This window comes from Callospermophilus lateralis, unplaced genomic scaffold (genome assembly GCF_048772815.1).
Source record: "Callospermophilus lateralis isolate mCalLat2 unplaced genomic scaffold, mCalLat2.hap1 Scaffold_139, whole genome shotgun sequence".
Classification (NCBI taxonomy): domain Eukaryota; kingdom Metazoa; phylum Chordata; class Mammalia; order Rodentia; family Sciuridae; genus Callospermophilus; species Callospermophilus lateralis.
Window position 1 is genome coordinate 1,967,457 of NW_027512543.1, and position 22,041 is coordinate 1,989,497.

A 22,041-nucleotide genomic window follows, 5' to 3' on the forward strand; every position below is an offset into this window, starting at 1 on the left:
GGTACTGGGGATTGAACCCAGTGCCTCACACATGTGAGACAAGGGTTCTACCAATAAGTTACAATCCCAGTTACAAGGGTTCTACCAATAAGTTACAATCCCTGTAACCCTTTTGATTTTGAGACACAGTCTCACTTAGGCTGGCCTCAAACTTGTGATACTCCTGTCTCAGACTCCCAAGTCACTGAAATTACAGGCATGCACCACCACGCCTGGCTGGAGAAAAAGATTTTAAACAACTGTTTAGATGTGGTCTTCAATATGAAAATATTAAGATCTACTCAAGATGGTACACACCTGTATGTATATGAGGCTGAGGCAGGAGGACTCTAAGTTCAAGATCAATGTGGACTACTTAGCAAGACCCTATCTCAAAGGAAGAAAATAAAAAGATAGGGATATAGCTCAGTGCTAAAGTGCCTCTAGCTTCAATACCACAAAATAATTAATAAATAAAAGCTTTCCCAAGATTCTATGTGAAATGTAAAATGCTTTCATCTCTGAAACAAAGAGGTGTAAAAGGTTATTGTGTTTCCTAACAATATTGTTAAATAAACTATCAAGCACAATTCATATACTAAGTCATCACTTTGATGTAAGGGCATCTGCTTTATTCACTCTTGGGTTTTAAATGTGTTGCCAATGCTCTAGAAACCTGGCTGCACAGAGGTGGTAACCAAACGATGACTTCAGCTCTTTCTAATAATCTGTTTTGTTGATAACTTTAAGTTGTCTGCATCATAATCAGCCCCAATTTGCTATTCAGCAAGCCCCACTTTCTGTGCCACATACTTTTCTTCTTATTGATTTTTTGCCTCCAAAGCTTCGTTCACATTCAAGGCCCATTCATTGTAAGATTCTGCTCGAAGCTTCAATGCATTCATCATAGGGTAGAGATCATCCAGAGTGTATTGATAACTGGAAAGAGAATACCAGACAGCTTTGAGACACATGGCTCTGGAGAAAACTTAATGTTTTATACTTACCATTTTAGCCCAAGAACAAGAAGATCACTGAGCTTTTAATAAAGATTCCATGCTATTCATAAAGGGGGGAAATCATTCCTCTTACATACCGCAGTTTATATTTATAAGGAGGACAGGAACACAATTCCTTTACATGATGCAAGCAAACAAGCAGGCCAGGTTTACAAGAGCAGGAGATGGCAGACATGAAGCATGTTGTTTTGCATTTTATACACTGTCGCTCATCATCTGGCAACAACTCAAAATCCATTCTCTCCGAATCAATTACTCCCTAAAATGAAGTAGACTTTAGAGACGTCTAAAGGACAATAATCTTCTTGCCCCCAAGACTAAACAAACAAAAAAAAAGTCTTACCAAAATACAGAAGCAGGGCAAAAATGTGTGGAATACAAAGTAACAAGGACCTCCACCTTTTTGAATAACATAAGGTCTTATGTTTGGCTTTTCTGATCTAAGTATAAAAACAGAATGTACTAACAATGAGTAGCTGCTTATCCTACTCCAAAATGGCCTTGTCCACGTCTTCAGCAAAGATGGGGATAAAAGAAATAGATAAGCTTTCTATTTATGAGAAAATGCTACATAGAGCTTCATAGTGATATTCCTGGATAATCTATAAAAAGAATAAAAATAAAAGAGCAAGTGGGAAAGATACCCAAGTAGTAACTGTTTACTAAGTGGTCTCTTAATTTTTTACAGAAAAAGTTATCTGCAGTGATATCATTATCTCATGAGGTTATAAAATGTGTGTAATAGAAGAGACTAATTTCAAAGTAAGACTCTCAAGGGAAAATAGTCTTAAGCAGTGAATTTCACCTATATCCTACACCATCCAATTTTTAGAGGGCCCTAGTGGGATGTATCTTTTGCCACTCAAAGCCTAAACTCTACCACCTATTCTAATTATCTGCTTCTAGATCCAAATCCAACTTGAAAATGCCAGTCCTGAGCCTTCTGTTTTATTTTAACCTTTTGGCTATTTCACTTCTAGCAAATATATTGACCAACAAAAACAAGGAGAGTAAGGAAAATGCTAATTAATGTTTTTTATAAAGATGTAATTTTTTGGTCTTACATCTATAATTGAGAATGTCATGAATGGAGACAGGTGAAATTTTTTGTTTAAAATAAGATTAGCTACAATTACTAATGTATGAGCTTAGTAGGTCACTTAAATCCTCTGGGCATAGCTTCTCCAACTATAAAGTATCAGGGGAAGGTAGATATCCTGCAACTAATTCATAATGGACCTCAGAGAGTCAACATTTCAGCATACACCCAAAAAAGGCACATTTTTAAAAAAATTAACTAAATTCTACTTGAAGACTTGTCCCCAAAGATATCCATTAAAAATCTATTAGAGGGGTTGGGGATGTGGCTCAAGCAGTAGCGCCCTCGCCTGACATGTGTGCGGCCCGGGTTCGATCCTCAACACCACATACAAAAAAAGATGTTGTGTCCACCGAAAACTAAAAATTAGATATTAAAATTCTCTCTCTCTCTCTCTCTCTCTCTCTCTCTCTCTCTCTCTTTAAAAAAAAATGTAAAGAATCGTTGACAGCCTATACTTGTACAGTTGTTTTTTGTTTTTTGTTTTTAAATCTACTAGAGGGCTGGGGTTGTGGCTCAGTGGTAGAATGCTTGCTTCGCACGTGTGCGGCACTGAGTTTGATCCTCAGCACCACATAAAAAGATAACAAAAAAGGTACTAAAAAAATCTACTAGAAATGGCCAGGCGCAGTGGTGCATGCCTGTAATCCTAGTGGCTTGGAAGGCTGACACAGGAGAATCGTGAGTTCAAAGCCAGCCTAGGCAACACAATGTGCTAAGCAACTCAGTTGAGACCCTGTCTCTAATATAAAATAGGGCTGGGCTCAGTGGCTGAGTGCCCCTGTGTTAAATCCTGGTACCCCACCCCACCCCCGCAAAAAAAAAATCTACTAAAAATTAAAAGTGAGTTTAGTGAGGTTGCAGAATACAATTAATCAGTTGTATTTTTACATGTTAGCAATTAGAAAATAAAAAACTTTAAAGTGCCACTTATAATAACGCCAAAAAAGAGAAAAACATAACTATACCATGTTCATGAACTAAAAAACTCAGTATTGTTAAAAGTATCAATTATCCCCAAACTATTTATAGGTTTAATAAAGTCCCAAACAAAATCCTAATGAGTCATTCTTGTAGAAATCAATCAGCTAATTAAAAGAAAATAAAAGAGACAAAACTATTTTTAAAATAAAGAACAAAGTTGTAAACCAGGCAAAGTGGTGCACACCTGTAATCCCAGAAACTTGGGAGGGTGAATAAAGAGGACTGCAAGTGAGACCTTGGCTCAGAATGCAAAATACATAGGGGCTGGTGATGTGGCTCAGTGTTAAAATGTTTGCGTTCACCCTGGGTTGAACCCCCAGCCCCCAGTAGGGGAGGCAGGGGTGGTTTTGTAAGATACAAAATTTTAAAACTTCTTAGAAAATTACAATAATGAGGAGCATATGGCATTAGCAATAGGACAGATGTACATATGTATGAAGTTATTTTCAACCAATATGCCAAGGTAACAATGAACAGAGATACTTTTTTCAAAATATGATGCTGGAACAACTAGACATCCACATGAAAAAAAAATAACTTTGACCAATACCTTATTACACAACAAAAATTACTTGAAATGGATCAAAGGCCTAAATATAGTCTTCAAACTATAAGATTCTAGCCAGGAGTGGTGGCACACGTTTATCATCCAGCCACTCAGGAGACTGACAGGAGAATCTAAAGTTCAAGACCAGTCCCAGCAACTCAACAAAAAAAACCCTGGGGGGGGAGGGTAGTGCTGGGGATGCAGCAAAGATAGGAAAGTAGGACCCATACCCCCCACCCCCCACCCCATGATCTACAAAAGGAAGAAATCTGGCTGGGGATATAGCTAAGTTGGCTGAGTGCACACCTCGAATGCACAAAACCCCGGATTCAATCCCTAGCACAGCAACAACAAAGGAAGACATAAAATGGACTTCATTAAAATGAATACATTCTATTCTGTGAAAGACAGTGCTAGGAGAACCAAAGATAAATCAGACTGGGAGAAAATATTAGCAGAACACTTATCTGATAAAGGACTGGTATACACAATATATAATGTACTCTTAGAATAATCTAATTTAATAAATAAAAAGGGCCTAATATGGGCTGGGGTTGTGGCTCACTGTGAGGCACTGGGTTTTATCCTCAGCACCACTTAAAAAAATAAAATAAAAGGTATTATGCCCATCTACAATTAAAAATATTTTAAAGGAGGGGTACAAACATTTGAATACAAAGATAGAGAAATAGGTGGCAAATAAGTCCACAATAAGTTAGGCAGTAAATAAAAACAAAAATGATATATTACTATACATCTACTAGAATGGCTTTCAAGGAAATTAAATACACTAAAAAAGACTTCTTAAAGTGTGTAAGAACTTTAATAAGTTATACCCGGATGACATGCAATTAGGTGAGGAGAAACCTTACCAATTTACGAACAGTCTCCCTTAAGGCTTTCTCATCTTCAATCATAATGGCCATGTCTTCCTGAACAGTTGAAGCCACTACAACATCTAGTACATCAGCCTTAGACACCATATTACATATCATCTCATCATGGGAAAACACACAGTAACGGTGAAGCAGGCGGTAATGCTCCACACACTGTCGGCCTAATGGCAGCTGTGTTGAAAGAAAGGAGGAGATACACTCATCTTCTATTTCCCAAAACTTCTAACTTGTACTATCAGTTAATCAAATGTCGCATTCTGGGTTAAAACATTTATCAACTCTAAAACCAGACTAAGATACCAAGACTAGACCCAGACCTTATATATCTTTGGATCTCAAAGATCTAGCATATTGGGTACCTTAGTTGAAAAGTGGTATTAAAAATATCACCAAATATCACACTATAAAATATCATACTAGCATGTATGAAGGCAATGGAATCTCAGCACCACATATTTAAAAAAAAAGGTCCATCAACAACTAAAATATACTTTTTTAAAGTATTCAACTTTATAACTAAAGGAAACCAAATGTGTCAGTAAATTGCAATACTGTGAATAATTTAAACCAGTATGGACAAAGTTTCAGACCAGAGTTGCAGAATATTAATCAATAGCCTCCTTTCATCATTAAGTCAGGATACTGAAGAGGCTAAAGAAGGTCACTTGAGCCCTGGAACTTGAGGTGAGCCTGGGCAACATAGTGAAACCCCATCTCAAAAGAACAATAATCAAAAACAAAAAACAAACAAACAAAAAGTCACAACAACAACAAAAAATAAAGTCTTGCTACAAAAGAAAGAAAAAGTTAGTGGAATTAAATATTTGTGATTCTATTACATATGCTTGATTTACAATGTGGTACAAAGAGCCTTATCTCTTTATGGACTGGAAAACAATTTGCAGACTGTCCAGCTGAACATCAATGGGTTATAGTAACAATACACAGGGCAGGTTTGAAAGCATTATATTCCATTTCCACAGTTAGAAAAAGCTCACTAATTTGTAATTACATACCCAGTCAACAGTGCAGAAGTTAACAGCCTCAGCAAAATTAAACCCTTGGTTAAAACCACTGTGGTAAGCTCTTGGAAATGTAATCACAAACTCTCCAGCACACTGATTTGTTCGATAAACCTAAAAAGACAGACAATTAGAGATTTTTGAGGTTCTCAATTACACTCTCACCAAAGATAATTTGGACATAAACTATTAGGTGATTCTCCAAAACATGAAGCTTTCTGCCAGTTAAAACTGAAGAAAAAAAGAAAAGAAAAATTATAGATAGAATGTCACCTAATTTCTGCCACAAGATGGAGCAAGTACCCCAGGCTACCATTGTTAGTTACTCTGAACAAAAAATATGGCTTCCAATACAAAACTTTGACCACATCCAGGATCGATTTTTTGATCATTTTTCTAAATACAGCTACCATAAAGAATATCCTACTGAGTATGATGGTGTAATCCCATTATCTCAGAAGGTTGAGGCAGGATGATCACAAATTCAAGGGCATACTCTGGAAGCCAAGCAAATTGGCAAGACCCTGTCTCAAAATTTTTTAAAAAATTAAAAAATTTAAAAATAAAAGGTTTGGGGATGTGGCTCAGTGGTTAAGCATCCCTGATATCATTAAAAAAAATCCTAATGTAATTTCATTAGCCCCAAACAGGATAACCTACCACCAGCTGAAGATTCTATTTCAAGAATATCATAATAGGGCTGGGGTTGTGGCTCCGTGGTAGAGCGCTTGCCTAGCTCGTGGGAGGCCCTGGGCTTGATCCTCAGCACCACATAAAAACAAATAAATAAAGACATTGTGTCCAACTACAATTAAAATATATATATATATATATATATATATATATATATATATATATATTTTTTTAAGGAATCTCATACAGAGCTCTTCCTGATTTGGATCTCAAATTTACTTCCTAACATTCCACTCTTTGGATTAACCAAACACCAAAAGCACCTGTATTATTCAAGGCACACAACTTTTACACTGAACTTACATAAGAGCACACAGCTTTTTAAGCCTCTGTATCTCGAATTTATGGTTGTTCCAACTGTGGTCAATACCCCCAAAAAATCAGAAATTCTAGTGATGGGGCCCAGACATATGCATGGTAATGACTCTATTGGGGTTCTCATAAAGACAGACTGTGTCACATGAGCAAAATCCTTTCTATCTGAACTACTTTCTTCCTCTCCTACTCTTTGCCAAACACTGATAAGCAGAAGTTCAAACTCCTACTTCAGATGGCATCTAATTTATAAGCCCTTTCTGAATCTCAATAGTCTACTTGACACTAACAAACCACACTACCCTTTCCATTTTCTACTTAAACTTTGTCCCTTTTCCCCTTAAATTGTGAATCCCTATTGCACAAGGAGCTCACAAGGAGCTCATTCATCTATTTTGTTTGTTTGGGGTACAGGGCATTAAACTCAGGAGTGCAAATTGGCAAGACCCTTTTATTTTTGAGACAGGGTGTCTCACTAAGCTGCTTGGGACCTCACTAAATTGCTGAGGCTGGCTTTGAACTTGTGATCCTCCAGCCTTAGCCTCCTGGATCACTGGGATTATAGGTGTGAGCCACTGCACCCAGCTTATTCATCTACTTCTGTAGGTCCAGAATGTAGTCTTGCATGATTTGCTCAAATATTAAAGAACTAGAGCCAAGTCTTGCATTGAGCAAGCTACTTTTGACAAATGGGGCAAGACCAATCCACATTGGGGGGGGCAGGGATAAATGAGCAAAGTACTAACAATGAAAGTATGGAAGAATTTTAGTACTTATTGGTCATTATTTTATCAGTTATAGCCCATACATAACTTATGATACCTCAATGAAATGTCTTTTCAGTCTATTCCCATTGACTAACTAACTTGTGACGCCAAAACAGATAAAATTTAGGTCACAGCAAGATCAAGAACTCACTTTAGGGCTGGGGTTGTAGCTAAGTCACAGAGCATTTGCCTAGTACATGTAAGGTACTGAATTCAATCCTCAGCACCACATATAAATAAATAAGTAAAACAAAGGTATTGTGTTCATCTACAATTAAAAAAAATAAAAATAAAAATAATTCATTTTAACACTATTAGTCTATCATTTACATTTTATTTAGCTAATTAGGATGGACTCTTCAATTCCATACATCTCAATATAGACTCCCAGGCTGGGGATATGGCTCAGTTGGTAGAGTGCTTGCCTTGTATACACAAGTGCACAAGGCCCTGGGTTATATCCCAAGCACCAAAAAAAAAAAAAAATCAATATAGACTCCCAAAATATCTTCAGAGTATTATCCAAAAGAAAGCAAGCATATGAATGTTACTTTATGTAACAGCAATCTCAGAGAAAATATCCACAGCACCTTCCAAGTCAAGACTGGGAGCCCTGAACAAGCTCAAGACCTAGAAGTAAATTTTCACTTAAAATAAAACTTGGGGATAGGGGTACAATATAAATAATTTATATTAAGAATGATAGTTTGGTTCACCATTCAAAATGAAGATCATAAAGATTCAATATAATTATTTTTCAAATAGGGACAGAATATAAAGAATTCTAACACCACTCTCTTTATAACAAAATCTAGCCATTTTCATAGTAAACTATGTATACTGACAGATCATTTAAGTTTTTGTTTTAGGGCTGGGGTTGTGGCTCAGCAGTAGAGCGTGCAAGGCCTTGGGTTTGATCCTCAGCACCACATAAAAATAATAAAATAAAGGTATTGTGTCCAACTACAACTAAAAAATATTTTTTAAAAAAAGTTTTTGTTTTATTGATTGTAAGACTGAAGTCATAAAAAAATTCAGTCTAGAACATATTAGTGGTGAGAGTTGCACAACCTATGAATATACTAAAGCCATTGAATGAACAATGAAAAAGAAAAAAAGAAAAATATCACACTTTTTTTTCTGGCAAAGCAAGGCCATTCAGTTATCCAGGTATTAGCTGCAACAAATCAGTTTCTGTGGTATTTGAGTGACTACCCCCACTGGGTAAATGCTATATATATAATACCAACTTGCATCAAGCACCTGTTTCTGCTATGAAGTATCCCATGGAAAACAGGTAACCAAATCAACTTCATTAAAAAGTAAATAATAGGGAATAAGTGGTGAATTAGTAAGTCGGAGTGATAGGAGGATTAACCAGAACATACAGGCACTTCATGAGTCATCAGGGTATTGGGGTTCATGATGGTCACAAGCTGATGGAGGAGATCTGGTTGGGACACAAAGAGCTCTGGAGCTAGTTTCTTCATTACATTTTCCAGCTGCTCAGCAGCATACCCTGGGACTCCATACAGGTTTTTGGCTCACCCCTGGAAAGAGATTATAAAAATAAATCAATCTGCAATACCAACACAAAACAAAATGTTAATCAGTTCGTATTTTTCAGACCTTGCTGTGTAAGACTTAGTTACAAAGGAATGTTCAAATTGAGGAAGTATCATTATAAATGTGATCTGAACATATGTAATGCATTTTCTACCTTCAAGTATAAGTGTAAGCATGAGACTTTCTAGCTGAGGTCCATTCCTCTCCCAGCTCCCACTTTTAACTAACTAACCCTTTAAAAAATGCAGATATTCAGAATTTTTAATAATAAGGGATCTACAGGATATGAAGTTCCACGGTTTCCTACAGCAACTGACAAGAGATGGCAACTCTCCATCTTCCTCTTCCCTTGCCCATTCTGACAGATGAGGTTACATCAAAAATGATAAGGCAATTAGCACTTCTAAAAAGCTGTTATTCTTCAAAGCATTTTCAATTGTCAACCAATTAATCTGTAACATCCCTGTGAGATATGATAAATATCATCTTCACTTTACAACTGGGAGTAACTGCCCAGGGAGGAAGAACTGATGCCATACATATATATACCATCTCTTCTTTCTTGTGGTACATTCTTGAATTCCTTATATAAGGATTTAAGTGAATTATGAATCTTCAAATATTTTTATATTTAGAAGCAAGATGAATAAAGGGGGAAAAACAGATGTGAAGAAATGGCTTTGAGAATAGAGGTCCAAGTATCTGCATCCACAAAATTCACAGACACAAGGATGAGGTTCCCTCAAAGTGTTGTGGTGACAGAATTCCACCCAACAAAAAGGAAGCTGGCATCCCAAGGACCTGGAAGATACTATGTACCTATAGCCTGCCTCTATTCCCAAATTGCCATTGAATACAATTTTCTATAGGAAAGTACAGTCCAAAGCTTTTTAACCATTCTATGAGTAAAAACTTACTCCACAAAAACAGGCTACACTTCTCAGGCTACAGTGTACAATTTAGAGGATCCATGTACTTTCTAGGAAGCTTTATAAACTACTACTGCCTTAATAGGATGCCTATTATAATAGCAGTGAAAAAAACTAGCTCAACAATCTTCAAACATAGCTGAGACATATTTGAGAGGAACAGAAAGTTTTTCTACCCGGTTTACATACTGCTTATAATTTCTATGTGGGATTTCTCACCAGTGCAGGTAGTTGATGAAATAGCTCCAATGGTCTTCAATATGCCAACAGAATGAAGAAAAGCACATTCCCACATACAACTAAGGGAGTTTCATGCCACATATATCAGCAGTAATATGGGCAAGGACAGACTGCTCCATCACTGGCATATTGTTCAAATTCCAGCCACTATCAAGATATTCCTAAAAATAAGAAAAATGAGGGTAAAGTTTTAGCTGTACCATGTTAATACTTTAGAATTCTATTTCCAAAGGCTGTCTGGAAAATAATTTACTTCCAAATAAAAGGGAGTGGGAAATAGAGGGGTCAACATGCTCAATTTTAGGATGCCCGTAGATTAGTTCTGCCTCATTTAAAGCTTTATATAAATGGACTTGTTCCAGGATTGGTGGAAAAGGCTGTAATCCCAGTGACTCAAGAGGCTGCTGCAGGAAGACTGCAATTTCAAAGCCAGTCTGGGTAATCTAACAAGACCCTGGATACAGAGATACTAAAGTTCAAAAATAGGCAAAGTAATCTTAGGTATTGGAAGTCAGAATAGTGGTTATCCTGAAAGAGGTAAAGTAATGAAGGAGAGAGGGCAAAGGGGGAGTTGGGCACGGATTCTTAATTCTTATTCGACTGCTGGTTACATTGGTGTGCTTAGTTTGTGAAAATTCATCAAGCTATAGATATAGGATTACCCATTTCCTGTGTGTGTTAGAATATATTTATATATTTATTTTTTTGTTTACTTCCTAACAGGATAGAATTTTTTTAAAGAAACCTGATGGTGTAGAAAACAATAGACTCATAGACATAATTTTAAGATAAATAAATAAATAAAACTCTTAGATTTTCTTCAGAAGGAGAAATTAAGTTATACAATCTGAAGGCAAAGTTATTTTCCCTTATCACCATGATATAAAATGTAGTGGTACAATTAGGACTAGAATTGTTCTATTGTCTTCCAACTTTTCTTGAAATCACTAAAAATCTGATAATTAAGGATCTGCTGAAATTAATAATAAATTACTTCAAGGACCAAACAGAATTTCAATAAGTACTTAAACTTTCAAGCCACATACATGGACTTTCATTTTTTATAATAAGGATGCTGGGGTTGGGGGTGCTGGCTGGGGTTGTGGCTCAGCAGTAGAGCCCTTGCCTCACATGTGCAAGACCCTGGGTTTGATCCTCAGCACCACATAAAAATAAGTGAAATAAAGGTTTAAAAAAATGATCCCATTAAAAAATAATAATTATAATAATAATAAGGATGCTATTAATCCAGTAGCAGGCTCTTTAGATCAAGGATATGCTGAATCATAGCTTTAAATGCACAAGTCTCCCTCAAACTAAAAGTTCCTTACTACTTGGGCCTACCTCGTCCTCAGGTGAAAGTTTGATTTTTCCATCTCGAACAGGAAAACCACTTCCAAATTCCTTTGAAGCAATATCAGCTCCATATTCCACTGTGACATCCTCTTCGATAGTGCCTACCAATCGAAAGAATTCTTTCTCCACCAGTTCTGTGGGAACCATCTAAAAATATAATAGGAGGAAAAGGTGAGTTTTCTTACTCATTTACAAACTGCCTATGACTGATGTAACTAGGTAAATTAATGACAGGAATCATGGACCAGACTTCTAAGGGAAGATTCTCTCCATATCATTCCATAATTGATCCCAGGCAATTCAGGAAACATCTTTATTTTCTAAAAGGAATTTTATAATTAAGGAGCATTAAGAGTTGGGTACAATGGTGCAATGCTTATAATCCCAGAGACTCAGTCTAAAGCAAAGATTGTAAGTTCCAGGCCAACCTGAGCACCTTTGTGAGACCCTGTCTTAAAATATAAAATACAAAGGGGCCAAGGATGAAGCTCAGTGGTAATACATGCTGTGTTCCATCCTGGTTACCAAAAAAAGAAAAGAAACGGCAACATAAAAATTAAGAATTCAGGGGCTGGGGATGTGGCTCAAGCAATAGCGCGCTCGCCTGGCATGCGTGTGGCCTGGGTTTGATCGTCAGCACCACATACAAAGAAAGGTGTTGTGTCCGCTGAAAACTAAAAAAAAAAAAAAATATATATATATTTTTTTAAATTCTAAAAAAAAAAAAAATTAAGAATTCATGTTCCTCTATCATGAACCTGGCTATGATTATAAAAAGTAGCTAAAGAATGTAAAATGCTGATATTCAAAAATTGGGAATGTTTGTCTTATCAGAAATGTAGTACACAACTTGGTTGAGGACAGTATAAAAATAATGGTCATCTGTGTTTAGAATGATGCTTTATACTTCAAGAGGCTTTTGAACACATTGTCTTTGAGTCCATCCATTTTTTTTACTAGATATGAAAAGAAGAGTAAAGTAGGCAATGATGATTAAAAAAAGAGACAAGGGTGCAGAGTATGAACAAAAAGAACAATTAATTTGGGCAGAATGCCCTATAAAAAGGCACCAGACTGTCAAGGATCTGTTGATATCTGACTTGAGTACACAGTCAAGTAAGTAACTTAAACATCTTTCATCTTTTAATTAAAATAAAAAGCCAACCATAGATAGGTTGCAAGTCACTAGAATTGGCTGAGCAAAAACTGGCAAATACTATAATATACAAGGAAACGAAAGACCTAAAAATTCAAATGGAGAATAAACATAAGCCAATTAAATAAACAAACATTTTAGCTAATGTTGGTGATAATAAAGAAAAACAGGCTCATTAATATATACTGCTGGATGTTGGGACTGGGAATATAGCTCAGTTGGTAGAGTGCATGCCTTGCATGTACAAGGTTCTGGGTTCAAATCCCAGCACCACACACACACACACACACACACACACACAAGTAAAGATGGAGTGCCATAAATTGATGGACCTGTGGGGGTAGGGTAAGGAATAAATATTCTTATTTATGAGAACATTAGATCTCAGCAATCATTCAAAGAACATAATTCAATTACAGAGATCAACATGGATGAAGTGTTTGCTATAGCATTTATTTAGAACTGAGGAAGACCCCAGCTTTAAATACCCAGAATTACTAAAGGAAACCATTTAGTTTTGTCATATTCATTTGATAGACTATTAAATGCTGAATGAAGCATGCTTATAGTGCTAGGTGAACCAGGGAGAATTAAAACCAGAATCCTATGAAGTTCATAATACTAACTTACATGCAACTAGTTAATATACAACAAATGCATTCCCAAGGCAAAGCACACAGCTTGGCACATAGTAAGTTGTCAATAAATTTTTGCTGTATTCTTTAAATTACATGCATTGGGCTAAAGGGACTGTAGGTGATTTTCTTTATTGCTATTTTTACTACTGCTACTGTATAATCTCTGTGAAAAAGGTATCTCTAGTGAAATTCTTAGATGAATCAGAATGCATTTTATTGTGGAATTTTAATATCATTAAAAATTAAAAGTGTCATTTCTGTCTCCAAAGTTATTAAAATCCTCTATCAAAGCAGTAAATGTGTACATACATGGACTGGCATGTTGAAGTAATCAGATTTGAATGCATCTGCCATTTCCCCAAAAGTACGAAGGGTGTAGTCCCTGGCTGTTTGTTCAAAGCCAAATTCTTCTTGTGGTTTACTACATTCCTGCAAATAAAAAAGAAAGTTTGTGTTCTAGGTGGCACCTGAAAATGTCAAGTCTACAAGTCTATCTGGTCAATCATCAAAAGGACAGATTTTCTTTAAAAAAAAAAAAAGTTTTATTTTTTTTTTTTTACTTCTATGCAATGTCTCCGTTTAAAAAAAAATCAATCTGCCTGAAATTTGAAGGGTGTTCTAGCAAGCAAATAAATTTACTTAAATAATCACATCTTTGAATAATTTAAATCTCTATAAAGAAGCATCCTAGGCTGGGCATGGGGAAGCTGAAACAGAAGGATAACAACTACCAGGCCAGCCTGGGCAAATAAGTGAGATCCTATCTCAAAATAATAAATTTAAATAGGGGGATATAAAGCAGTGACTAGGAATATAGCTCAGTGGTACAGTTACCTGAGTTCAATCACCAATTATTAACTCTTTGTCCCCAAACCCACATACACACACAGAAAAGAGGCAGCCTAAAACCTTGCTTCTTTCAGAACCAAAAAAAATGTTTTCAATAATGAGAGGAATAATGTCCTTCAGAGAGTTAAAACTAAGAAAAAAATCAACACGTAATATATAATCAAAATAGAGATAAAACACTTGATGGAAGTAGAATGGCTCTCTGAACAGCATTAGTTAATTATATCCTAACTATGCCATCAAAAACAAACACTGAGCCAGGCACAGTGGTGCATGCCTATAACCCCAGCAACTTGGGAGACTGAGATAGGAGAATCCCAAGTTCAAGGGCAGCCTCACCAACTTAGCAAGGCCCTAAGCATCTTAGCAAAATCCTGTCTCAAAATAAAAAATAGAAAGGATCAGCAATGTAGTTAATTGGTAAAGCAGCCCTAGGTTCAATCCCCAGTACTAAAAAAATAAAACTAAACATTGAGAAGTTAGCAGGCAGTTACAGGTGGCCCTAGATTATAGAAAATTAATGAATTTGAATATTCCAGACCATCTTGCAAGTTCAACCCTATTTTTTTCAAAATATTTTTTAGTTGTTGATGGACCTTTATTTTATTTATTTGTATGTAGTGCTGAGAATCAAACCCAGTGCTACCACTGAGCCACAACCCCAGCCAAGTTCATCCCTATTATCCACCTTATTATATAATCTAATCCTAACGCAAACATAGTATTCAAGTGACTGCTTCATTATAAATAGTATAAAATAATCTTCATAAAAAGTGATGGCAAGTATCAGTAAATTCACAAAAATACTTTAAGAAGTAGATCACTAAAGTTGCTTATGTAATGTAATTTCATTTGTTTAAAATAGAAGAGAGTCTGGATGAATATACACTGATATGATGGTTATCTATTCACTGTGAACTATCTCTATTTTCAGTTGTTCAGTGTTTCAAGAATTCTTGCTAAGAATATGCAGTGCTTTTTACAATGAGATTTTTTTTAAAGCAATGTAATTATATCTTACATTTTTTTACTTCCCCCCCACTTTCTCAGCCACACTGTGGAATTTACTTCTAAGACTTCTATCCTATTCATGGTCAATCCAATTTTCTTCCTGAACTTCACTATTATCCATTGCCAAATCTAAACCACCAGGCAAAGAAAAAGTACTCCAGAAGACATTTTCTAATGTTACCACTGTCTTTAATTTTTACCTGAGCCAAACACTTAGGACACCTCCAGTCTCCCTTGGGAACATCATGGAGTGGTGGAATCAAGCAAAAGGTATGGTAACTGTCATCACAGCCATCACATAAGAGAAGCCGGTCCTCATCATTGCCACTGCCACACAAGAGGCAGACATACAGGTCCACCTGCATCAATGAAAAAGAGGGTAGAACAAAGCAGAATGAGCTATTACTTGATTTAGTGAAACTGTAAGAATGAAATGGATCTAAGACATGTATGTAGTCTTTCCAGCCTGCTTCCAGTTGTACAACTTCTATAAGGGATATTTAAAAAAAAAAAAAAACCCTTCGTTTTCTATAAAAGGTATTTCATAATACTTCATGCAACCTCAGTTCCAAAATGTGATCTCCCAAGTTTCTGAATATTTTTTCTCAATTGTCCTATATTTACATTGCTACCTTTTGGTAGTTTAAAAATAAGTCTTTCAGGGGTGAGGTTGTGGCTCAGTGGTAGAGTGCTTGCCTAGCCCCTGTGCGGCACTGGGTTCTATCCTCAGCACTGTGTTTATATACAATTAAAACAAGTATTTTTTAAAAAGCTTATGACCCAATCTTAAAAGAAAAAAAAATGTCTTCTAGAAGAATAAGGTGCTAGGTAATAATTACCCGCTAACCAAAAGTAGAATTTATGAAGGAAAAATTCAATTTTGCCATATTTAAAAGGAGAGAAGTTTTAAAGTTAATTAACTACATTAAACTACCACTTCAAATTCTAATTAAGTAAGGGTCAGTGTTTAAAAGTTCCCCCAAAATACCCAGTGGTGAGGTATATTTACCAGTTTGGGAGCAGGAAAAGAGGGCAATCAGAGCCTAACACTCTAGTTTCACTTTAAACAAAAGTGTCTAACAGAGTAAACAGCTCCCCATCTCTGCCATGTCCTACCCACTAATCCCTAGGCTTCTTTCTTCTTCTTTCCTTCCTTTCTCTGTTTTATATTTCATTTCTTTTTTCTGTTCCTTTCCCTTGCTAGATGGAAAGTTGGAAAACACCAAACTGATTTTTGACATAGCCTTCAGCTCATTTGAAGGTAGGTTCGTTGATTCAATATATGATACAGCTCATTTACTATTAAGTGCTCAACAGAATGTACTCTAGAAAAACAGCTGCCCCTACCACCTCCCCATATTACTACACTGTCTTTATAAGGTTCTCGTGTATTTCTTCATTTACAAACTGATAGTATAAACTGACTCAAAAAGATCTTTTCATTGTCAGGCAGTAAGTTAACCTAACCTAAGTACGGCACAAAAGTATAAGCTTCAGGGTAAAAAGACTCAAAAGGAAGAAATGAAAGGAGAAAAGAAGAAATGGGGGAAAAGAGAAAGGAAGAAATCAACTCACAGCATTGGTGGATTTTTTAGATCGACTCTTGGGCTTTTCCTTCTCACTTTCTACAATATAATCTTTCTTCTCAGTGAGTTCTTGCTTGACGTTACTTTTCATTTCTTTGTCTGTGGGAGGCAATCCAAAGTTAGATCTTTCTGTATTATGCTGTTCTCTGCTTCCTTCTTCACCCCATCACCTCCTTCATCCTTCTTTTTTTATATTGGGGATTGAACCCAGAGCTTCCCAAATCTAGGTAAGCACTGAGCTACATCTCAGGAAATTTTATTTTATTTTGAGACAGGTCTCACTATGTTGCATAGGCTGGTCTCAAACTTGTGATCCTCCTGCCTCAACATCCTAAGTAGCTGGGAATACACCGTACTCAGCTATGTTTTCTTTCTTATTCATGAATAAACTTTCTTACCATTTTCACATTTTAGAGTTGGACAACCCATTCGACATCTCAGATTATGAGTTCTGGCTTCTGTTGTCTCTTCTGGCTCTACTTTAATATTCATGGCCTAAAAGAAATTATCACATACATGAATACTTTCTTTAAAAAGAAAGAAATCTTTAAAGAATATAAACTGTACAGGTTTATATAATCTTACAAACTATATCTGTTAATCAGGAATTTAAAACACACTTCTCTCTTCCCTTGGAGACCACCTCATCTTTGAAACAACTCTTTTTTTTAATGTTTTTTAGTTGTAGATGGACACAATAATTTTATTTATCTTTATGTGGTGCTGAGGATTGAACTCAGTGCCTCACTCATGCTAGGTGAGGGCTCTACCACTAAGCCACAACACCAGTCCTGACACAACTCTTACTTAAGGTATAAAGGAGAAACTTAGAAGTTAACAGAGTATTCTCCACTATTTTATGTTTTAAAAAATAAAAATAAAATAAAATAGGCCCTTTCCCCACCAAAAAATAACAATGAAAAATCAGGAACAAATTATGGGAAATATTACTACTCAAATTGGAAACAACTCTTATTTTCCTCCTGGAAGCTTATTTATTTTTGTTGACTTCTTTTCAAGGTCTACCAGTATTCACAGAAAATTCAGCTTCTAAAATTTTCTTCAATTCTTTTTGCAAACCATCATTATAAACTATACTTTTAACATCAATAAACTATTAAGGACTTCCTTCTCATTGAGGGTATATAAGCCAGTCTTGGTTTCTATTGTTTCTCAAAGTACTAATATTTATTGGGTTTTGTTGTTGTTGTTGTTGTTGTTTGTTTCTTTTTGTGGTGCTGGGGATTAGAACCGAGGGCCTTATGCATGCAAAGCAAGCACTCTTACCAATAGAACTATATCCCCAGCCCAGTACTGATATTTTTTGGGGAAAAAAAAAACAAAATTATTTTTGTGATCTGTTAACCAAGTAGTGTTTCTGAAACTATATATCACTTTGCCCTTGTTCATTCAGGTATATTAAGGATGTCCATAAGTAAGAGATTTTCTTCTAAAGGTGTCACTGAGGTAAGATGTAGGCATCCATATCCCAGGACATGTGTCTCAGTTATTTCATTATTTCTTTTATCTTTTTTTCCCCCTTTGGAGGGGGGTGTCCAGGGATTGAACTGAAGGGCACGTGACCACTAAACCACATCCCCAGCCCTATTTATATTTTATTTGCAGACAGTGTCCCACTTAGAGTCTCACTAAGTTGGTGAGGCTATCTTTGAACTTGTGATCCTCCTACCTCAGCCTCTCTAGCTGCTAGGATTACAGGCATGTGTCTCCACACCTGACTATTATTTATTTTTTTTTTGAAGTAATGAGAATTGAACCAAGGGGCCTTGCTCATGCTAAGCAAACATTCTGCTACTGAGCTATATCCCTAACCCTTATTTATTTTGAGAAAGGGTCTCACCTATGCCAGATTGGAGTGAAACCTGTGGTTCTCCTACCTTAGGCCTCCTAAATAGCTAGAATTGCAAGGGTGTGCCACCATGACCAGCTTATCTACACAATTATTTTTATTAGAGCATTATAGTTACACATAGTACTTAGGTTTATTAAAGATCAAGGATATGCTCAAAAAAACTGATTTTTCAATTAACAAACTTAATATGTTTATGGCTTTTGAATAACTATTTTCCTATTCTAGATAGTTTCCCTCATTCAAAAAATGGGGTTACTAAAGTTTTTCATATTTCCAACTTATCAAAGTAAAAAAACACTTCTCTTATTTATTCATTTTCTCAGAAAGCAAAATGGCTGAGTCTTTTTTTTCCATCTTTGTCAATGATTATTAAATAGTCAAGAGATTGAGAAGTGTGGTTACTGCAATATGAAGCTTCTCATTTCTAAATGTTCCCTATATATTCTGAATCCTAAAACATACATGCTATCAGACAGACTATACAGGAATCCAAAAAGTTTACACCTCTGTATGGAACAAGATAACTGAAAAAATATTCTTTCTTTTCCAGGGAAACTTCTTATCAGTCTTTTTACTATTCTCCTGATTTTCCTTTTATTTCACCTCATATATTTAATGCTACTTTAAGCTTCCCAATTCTCTCTCAGCTAAGTATTTGACATTGGCTCCATGCTACTTTTCAGTAAGTCTAAGAATTATGGCTTTCACTCTCTAACCTGTTTTAAAAAACAAACAACTCCCCATCTTCACATCTCCCACCCTTAATCTCCAATGTATATCACCTTTGAAAGTACAGTGGGCAGGCTGGGGTTGTAGCTCAGTGACAGAACACTTGCCTAGCACATGTAAGGCACTGGGTTTGATCGTCAGCACCACATAAAAATAAATAAATGAATGTATTGTGTCCATATACAACTAAAAATTGAAAAAAAAGAAAGAAAGAAAGGGCAATGGGCAATCCAAATAGAAGCACAAGAACACCCATTCTTCCTAAGTATTGACTAGTTACAACTCAGCAGCTATCCAGGCAACATAAGCCCAGAAAAAGCTCTTCAATTTCTTATCCCTTTGCTGGCACAGTTCCCACCACCCCCACCCCACAAGTGTAAATGCTGGAATACACAAAGCCTCCTTGTGTGAGATGAATAAGGTTCAAAACTATAAAAAGCATAGGTACAGTTGTTGGACAGCCGTAGCACCACAATACCACAATGCCTGCTAATGGACCTGGAGAAGCTCTCACCTCAGCTCTCATGCGTTTTGCTCTTCGGGCTGGGGGACAGGTTTCTGAGGGCTGCACAGACTGCCTCTGGGGAATATCATGGGGTTTGTACTCCTTGTCCTTTGTGTCTGTGGTCAGGTTGGGCTTCTGTAGACACTAAACATAAAATAAATTGCATTAATGAATCTCCCTTCTTTTTTTTTAATCTGGTTTTGATGTATTTTTACATGGTACAATTATTTATGTAGATAACATACAGGTCTATTTTTTAAAATCTAAATACAAAGACAAGTTTGCATCTGTTTTAAAAAACTAACAACTAATAATATACACACATATAATAAGTACAACAGCTTAAATTTTTTTAAACAACTAAATTTGGTTTCTTCAATTTATTTCATTGATCTCATTAAGTCACAGGAAACCACAGCAGGTTCCAGACACTCCCAAAGAGCCATTTGCAATTCCCCTTGCTTGCAACTGTCAATTAATTGAAGACAAGTTGTTAAAAAGACCCCTAATATGTTCCAAAAATAATTTCCTACATTAAGACTATCTTATTTTTCAAAAAGTGTTTGGAGTAATAAAAAGGGGAATCCAATAGGTTTTTTACAATTTTACCATCTTGTAGTTTTAGAAATAACTAAGCAATGCTGTCACCAAAATATACCACCTGAATTGAGAAAACAGGACATGTGACAAGCATTGCAAGGTTTGCATATCTCCAACAAAGTCTAACTCACAAATCAAAGATTAATCAGTAGCTCAAAGCAATAACTGGCTCATCATACAAGTCTCTATTTATTCACTTTCTCTTTTAGTTTAATTCTAAGCTGGCTAAAACATGGTATTTAATGCCAATACAGCATAACACAACAAAGTATCACCACTGAAGCTAATATGAATTTTAAGTTAGCACTTCCATTTCATAAGAGAACCCACAAACATCTTAAGCTTTCGGGAGGTGGAGATAGAGGAGATTAAACCCAGGATACCTTATCATTAAGCTACATCCACAGTTCTTTTATTTTATTTTGAGACAGGGTCTCACTAGGTTGCTTAGGGCCTTACTGTTTTAAGTTGCTGAGGGTAGCCTGCAACTTTAGATCCTCCTGCCAGAGGCCCAGAGTTGCTGGGATTATAGGTGTGCACCATCCTACCTTGCATGCAAAGCATTTTTTTCCCGCCAGAAAGGTAATATGCCATGTCGTAACAAGGTTGAGAGGGAGGCACATCTCACACAGGAGCATGAACACCCAATCGTCACGCTTATGAACCGAAGGATCATGGCAAGCATTTTTTTAAAGTGAGTTCCAGCTAGGCAAAGTATGCACATTTATAATCCCAGCAACTCAGAAGGATCAAAAGTTTCAGGACAGCCTCAGTACCTTAGTGAGACCCATCTCAAAATATAAAATAAAAAGGGATTAGATAGTAGCTCAGTGGTAAAGTTCCCCTGGTTTCAATCCCCTATACCAGCTGTGCAACATCCCCTGCAAAATGTTCCAAAATGTAACCATCTAGAGGTTTTATATCATTTGTATTTGGTATGATAGGTACCAAAATAACAAAATTCCAGAATTATTGGCATTATGGATACCACTATTACCATATAGTCTTATTTACACGTTTAGCTCCTTTTCCTTTACATTTGCAGAGAAAATAGAGACGCTGTGGGGAGAATAAACAAAAGAAACCATAGAGAAACAAATTATCAGTCTATTTTCTAATGTTTAAGAAATATAATATATAAAACAGAACATCAAGTGATTACTTAATATCAAGTGAGGAATATACCAAAGACACAACAACATAGCAATACTAAATATTTTGTTCTTTCTAAGTGATTTTATTTGGAAGTCAATTATTATATCATTAATATTATAATTAAACAGTCTGAAAAACTTATGAATAAAATACCAGTAATAAGTGAGAGAACCTGAGTTTTTAAAAAAATTGTTATGAAATAATATCTACCATTCTATAACAAGTCTTCTATTGAGCATCTGGAGCACATTTAAAGAAAGCAAACAGAGAAGAATAAACTTGCCCATCACATAAATTAACCCATTTATGTGTTCTATGAACTCTCTATTTGAGACACCAAAGTTGGGAAATACTAATTACTGTAAGGATGGTCAGAAATTCAGATACTAAATATTGGGACCATATTTATTTCCCACTAGTTTCAATGATTTCCATTATCTATGATCAGTTCAGTTCTATAGGGACTCTATATATTAAGACCTACGAGCTTAGCAGCTTTTTAGAATATACATGAAGAGGGCTGGGGA

The 22,041-nt window shown here is 35.9% G+C and overlaps 1 non-coding gene and 1 pseudogene across 1 annotated transcript; both read right to left on the bottom strand.

Annotated features, from left to right (window-relative positions):
• Positions 1-22,041, bottom strand: part of LOC143640236 (lysine-specific demethylase 5B-like) — a 53,121-nt pseudogene that overhangs the window by 11,310 nt on the left and 19,770 nt on the right.
• On the bottom strand, positions 20,932-21,032 carry LOC143387618 (small nucleolar RNA U13). The gene has a single exon (XR_013089864.1). It is a non-coding gene; the product is annotated as a small nucleolar RNA U13 (small nucleolar RNA).